The sequence below is a fragment of the Eulemur rufifrons genome, chromosome 7, assembly GCF_041146395.1.
Source record: "Eulemur rufifrons isolate Redbay chromosome 7, OSU_ERuf_1, whole genome shotgun sequence".
NCBI lineage: Eukaryota > Metazoa > Chordata > Mammalia > Primates > Lemuridae > Eulemur > Eulemur rufifrons.
The window spans coordinates 156,738,918-156,744,917 of record NC_090989.1 but is presented as its reverse complement, the minus strand read 5'-3'; the positions used below and the strand labels follow the sequence as shown (position 1 = coordinate 156,744,917).

The 6,000-nt window shown below is 53.1% G+C and overlaps 1 long non-coding RNA gene across 1 annotated transcript; it reads right to left on the bottom strand.

The window, feature by feature from the left end:
• Positions 1-2,871: 2,871 nt before the first annotated feature.
• Positions 2,872-4,295, bottom strand: LOC138386927 (uncharacterized). Its single transcript, XR_011233901.1, has 3 exons — positions 4,097-4,295; positions 3,552-3,582; positions 2,872-2,946 (listed from the first exon to the last, which is right to left on the bottom strand). It is a non-coding gene; the product is annotated as an uncharacterized lncRNA (long non-coding RNA).
• Positions 4,296-6,000: the final 1,705 nt, after the last annotated feature.

The window sequence follows — 6,000 nt, the reverse complement described above, 5'->3', positions numbered from 1 at the left end:
GGCCCCCCCAGCCAGCCTCCAGCTGCAGTCTCTCTCCCTGTGGGGGCCCCTGCCCCACTGTCTCTCCCCAATACTCCTGACAGGCCACTCAAGAACCTGGCACTAGTGGTCCCTGCCCAGTTCCTCTGTACCCTTGAGGGGACTCTGGCAAATGTCATCTCCACCCCTAAGCAGTGACTCTGAAGTATGCAGAGGGAGACTCCAGTCTCCATGTGGCCTAGAAGGGGCCCTAGGAGTATGACCCAAGACACACACACCCTGTTTTTTTCCCAACCTGGCTGTCCTGTGTGACCCAGTTCTGGGACATCCTGGCCTCAGCTGTCCCTCCAAGCAGAGGGAAACTGACCCTTGGAGACCCTGAGGGCAGGAATAACTGCTCCCATTTTATAGGCCAGGAGACTGAGGCCCTGAAGCAAGGGTCTTGCTGTGGGCACACACACTGCTGGTCAGGCAGAGCTGGCTGGCAGCAGGACCCTCTGGCCCTGCCTGGGGCCCTCCCTGCTACCCCTCCTGGCCCTCCAAGAAGGCAGCTGGGCCTGGGGACAGGCAGGGAGTGCCTCGGGGAGGGCGCCTGGGCTGGGGAGCAGGTGGAGGGCAGCAGGTGCAGGATAATGGGGCCACCGGGGGAGGCCGAGGGAGCAGGTGCTGCCTGTGGAGGCGGTGAAGTTGTCATTGTATGCCCAGCTATGGTGGGCCCAGAGCAGGAGGGGGATCCCCGTGGGCCCCTGGGCTGCCCTGGCTCATGCTCAGAGGTCGTCCGGATGCCTGGGCTCAGGCACACAGCCAGGCCCCTCCTCTGGGTCCCAGCAACCCCACCAGGTTGCCATAACAACCAGCACTTTCATCCCTGTCCCTTTGGTCACGGTCCAGCTTTTGTGGCCAGCCATAATAAGGGGATGGGAGAAGGGGGGTCTTGCCTCAGGACACACTCATTTGGGGTGGATTGTGACCCCAAGGAGGCAGGGGCCAGAGGGCAGGTTAAAGAAAACCAGAGATGTAGAAAGCCTGGGCTTCGCTGACCCTTGACCCCTGCAGCCCCCTCTTCTGGGTACTGGCCACATCCTCAGGGCCGAGTCTGCTGGCCTGGGAGTAACCTGGGCCCCAGGCTCTCCTGTCCCCTCTCTGGGTCTTGTTTTCCCATCTTTCAATGGAACTGGGGATGATCCCTCTCGCCTGGTGCACTATGGCTCTGGGAGGCAAAAAGCATGGGCCAAACCAGAATTTGCTAATTCCTTTGTACACCTGGAGAAACTGAGGCACGGAGCAAAACTGGGCCCTGGTTTAGGTCACACCCACAGTGAGCAAGTGGCAAAGGCAAACCTACTGGAGGCCCAGGGTCCCCAAACAAACAGCAAATTGAACCCCACAGTGGTCCCACCCCAACACCCCCCATAGGGAGGAGCCTGGCCCCAGGACTCAGTAGGGGTGTGAGGAGGCCTGCAGTGGCCTGTCCCCTCCTCACGCAGGCCCCACCAGCTGTGTACCTTTGGGCATATCCCTTCTCCTCTCACAGCCCCAGTGTGTGAAAAAACAAAGGAGGGGTGTAGCAACAGTCAACCCTCCCGCCCCTCTGCTGGTGTGAGAACCAGGCCTACTCTGCACAGCACCAGCTAGTTGCGAACCCCACAAACACCACAAACCCCACTGTCCCTCCATCAGCCTAACCCCCCAGATGACCTGGTGCTCCCCAACTGGCTGCCCTGCCTCACTGCTCTGGGCCTCTCTTTGCCCCGTGGTTACCTCCACCTGTGGTACTCTCTCCCCTCAGACAGGAATCGGGAGGTCTCAGGTCGCCAGGAGTTGGAGAGAATGATCACTGCTGTCTTAAGCCCCAAGGATCCCCCTTGAGACAAGCTCTGAAGGTCAGCCTGGAATCCAGAGTGGAAGCAGAGAACGCCGCGGGGGCTCCTGGGATGGGCCAGCACAGAAGGGTGGTGGCAGGGCGGTGTAGAGGTGACGGAGCAGCACGCGTCCTTCTTTCCTGGGATGGCTCCTCTGATCTTGAGGGGAGCCAGGAGTTCCTGCAATCTCGTGTCCCAGCCACCACCCTGCAGTCTCATGTGAGGCATCTGCTTCTGCTTCTACAGGGTCTGCCCTGCTCCAAGGGATCCGAGGCTCCACAGGCACCTCGGGCTCAAGAGGGACCCCCCTCCCGCCCCGACCAGGGCTGCCTCACAGGCATGACACGGTCTGCTCACATGCCCCGGAGACCCCTCTGGGCAGACACCCCAGTCAGGATGGATCTGTGTCTCCTTTCTCAGCCACCACTGGTGCCCCTGAATGAGAAACTTGAGGAGCAGGGGGACCAGAGGTGAGGGACTGGGGCTGAGCAAAGATCTGATTCAGTACCAGCAGGGCAGACCCACACCTCATCACGGCTCTGCCAACCCTACAAAATGTCACTTCCTCTTCCCCATGAACATCTTCCTCTGCAGTTAGCTGTGCATCCACACTGGATGTGAGGTGGCAGGGTCTGCTACCTGAGGCCAGCAGGTGGGTACCGCAGCCTGGGCTGAGTACGTAACACTGGGTGGTTCAAGCCAGGAGGCAGTATCCACCACTGTAGTTATTCATTGCCATTATGAGTTAGGAACCAGTTATTGAGAAATTAGCATATGCCATGAGGTTTATATATGTCATTTAGTCCTCACACCAGCCCTAGAAAGCAGTGGCTATTTTTACTGTTTCTCCTTTTACAGGTGGGGTTGCTGAAGCTCAGAGAAATTTGGCTGTTTTTGGGAAAAGCGACCAGCAGACCCACCTGGAGAGAGAGGTGGGTAGGAGGCAGGGCTGAGGCCACTGGGATGTAGAAGTTAGCACAAGACAGCTTTGGATTCAGGTAAAACATTTTTTATTAATACAATGGTCCAAACTAAGGGACTAGGCTGCCCAGGTGGTGGGAACTCCCTGTCACGGGAGGCATGCCAGGTGAAGCTGGATGGGTACCTGTCAGCCATCAGAATGGAAATAGTGAAACCATAAAAATTCTAGAAGCAAATGTAGGAAAAACTCTTTCAGACATTGGCCTAGGCAAAGAATTTATGACTAAGACCCCAAAAGCAAATACAGCAACAACAAAAATAAATAAATGGGGCTTAATTAAACTAAAAAGTTTATGCACAGCAAAGGAAATAATCAACAGAGTAAATATACAACCTACAGAATGGGAGAAAATATTTGCAAACTGTATAGCTAACAAAGAGTTAATATCCCGAATCTACAAAGAACCCAAACAAATCATCTAGAAAAAACAAATAGCTCCATAAAAAGTGGGCAAAAGACATGAATGGATTCTTTTCCAAAAGAAGACAAATGGCCAACAAATATATGAAAACAATCATTAATTATCAGGGAAATGCAAATCAAAACCACAATAAGATACCACCTTACCCCCATCAGAACAGCCATTATTAAAAAGTCAAAAAACAATAGCTGTTAGCGTGGATGCAGAAAAAAGAGGATGCTTACACACTATTGGTGGAATTATAAACTAGTACAACCTTTAAGGAAATCAGCATGGAGATTTCTCAAAGAACTAAAAGTAGACCTACCATTCAATCCAGCAATCCCAGTACTGGGTCTCTACACAAAAGAAAAGAAATCATGTTATTAAAAAGACACCTGCATCTGAATGTTTATTGCAGCACAATTCACAATTGCAAAGATATGGAATCAACTTAAGTGCCCATCAACTGATGAGTGGATAAAGAAAATATGGTATATATATACCATGGAGTACTACTCAGCCATAAAAAGGAATGAAATAATGTCTTTTGCAGCAACTTGGATGGAACTTACACCATTATCCTAAGTGAAGTATCTCAGTGGAAAAACAAATATACCACACATTCTCACTTATAAGTGGGAGTAAATGAGGGGTATGTACAGTCATAAAGTGGTGTAATGCACACTGAAAGCTAAGAAGGGGGAGAGTTGGGGGTGAGGGATAAAACCTACTTATCGTGTACAATGTACACTATTCTGGTGACGAGTACACTAAAGCCCTGACTTCAGCATTATAAAATTCATCTAGGTAACAAAAACACTTGTACCCCTCAGTCTACTGAAATTAAGAAAAAGAATGGAAATAGAGTACCTGTCCAGAGCATAGTGAGGCCCTAGGCTGTCAATCCTGGCACCACCCCAGCTCTGGAGGATGAGGAGAAGGCAGCACCTCCCAGATGGGGGTTGAAGGACCCGGGGGGGCTGCCCAGAATTAAGCCCTTGTCGCCTCATCTCCAGGAGTGGCTTCCACTTTCCAAGATGTGTCTTTCTTAGGGAAAAACTTCCGGGGACCTGAGATTGAACACAGATGGGAGCACAAGGCTGGGAGTGAGTACCCTAAATTTTCCATCCCAGGCACTTCATTTGTTCCATCCTAGCCTCAGCCCTGTGGGGAGATCTTACAGCCCATCCCCACTGCCAAGGTCCTTCTCTGGGGTGCTGACAGCCCCCCTCCTTTCCCAGCCCTTATGCCCTGACATCAGTTCTAAATATTGCTCAAGTCCATCTGCTCCTCTCCAGATCCACAGCTGCAGCCCTGGCCGGCTCGTCCCTGGCCTCCCAGTGGCCAGCACCATTCCTTTTCTACCCAGCAGCCCTGCTTAGACACCTCCATGCCCCTCCCCTCCCCCATCTGTCCCCTCATTCTCCCTACATGGTTCCCTCATGCTGCCCTCTGGCCAGAGGGAGGCCCTTTCAGTTCCTGGCACATACCCTGCCCCCTTGCCACCTACATCACATTCACGGCAGCTCGGATTTCTTGCCTCCTAGGTCTGGGCTAAGCACTCCTGGGTACCCACAGCCATGGCAAAATTGTGTGGCCAAAGCCATTAATGTGTCTGCCTCCTTGGAGAGACCAAAGGTGCCATGGGGCAGGGTCTGACCTATCTTGGCCAGCCTTATATCTCCACCCCTGCCCTGCTGCCTGGCACAGAGTAGATGCTCAGTTAGCAACGGCTGAATGAATGAATGAGCATGTGACCAAGGCTGGGAGGGCTGTCCTACATAGGCAGGTCCTCAGGGTCAGCAGGTCTGGAAGCCATGGCAGAGAGTGGGTTTAAGGAGATGTTTGGGGACCGGGTGCAGTGATTCACACCTGTAATCCTAGCACTCTGGGAGGTTGAGGTTGGAGGATCACTTGAGCTCAGGAGTTTGAGACCAGCCTGAGCCAGAGTGAGACCCCATCTCTATTTAAAAAATTAAAAAAAAAAAAAAAGGAGATGTTTGGGGCAGGAGACTAATTGGGCCAGTGGTCCTCTGTGGAGGCTCCAGACCTATGTGGCCCCAACTCCTGCCCTGGATCACAAACAGGGGGCAGCTCTAAGTTCCATGCACCTGCCAGAAGGGACAGGATTTGGGGATTCACGCCAAATAGAGGGGGTAGGTGAGGTGAATTCCTAGAGGTCTCGCCCTCCGGTCAGAGATTGCTTTTCAGCAAAGCCACTTTACGGTCTTTCCCAGAAACCTCAATGGGGTGTGAGGGAATTGAGCCCAAGTCCAACGGACCAGCCACAGTGCACCTACCCTACTCAGCCAGAGGATAGGATGCCTCTTTGTGGCTTTGTACCACCCGTGCATAGAGCAGGCGGACGTGAGAGTGAAGGAGGTCTCCCTGGGCCTAGCAGACCTTGAACCTCCAGCCACCGTCTCTGTGGGTGGTCCCCCGCCTGCTTGGCTGCTTGTTCATACCCCTCCCAGCTCCGTGGCAGCCTCCTGAACTCCCTGGCTGGCTTCCAGGCCTCCGAGGAAGCCGCTGCCTCTACCACACCATTACCATCACCGCCACTGCTGCTGCGAAATGCAATTACAGCAAACAACAGCCGCCGCCTCACTTGAGCCTCGCCATCCACACCTGGAACTAATTAACTTAATTAGACCTTAATGAGCTACACTGGTCGGAATGCCTATTTTTACTTAATTATCCCCTAATGTGCTTGGCATGGAGGAGCGCAGGACCTGGAGCATGGCTTTGGCAGTGGGGTGGCAGCCAACTCTTCT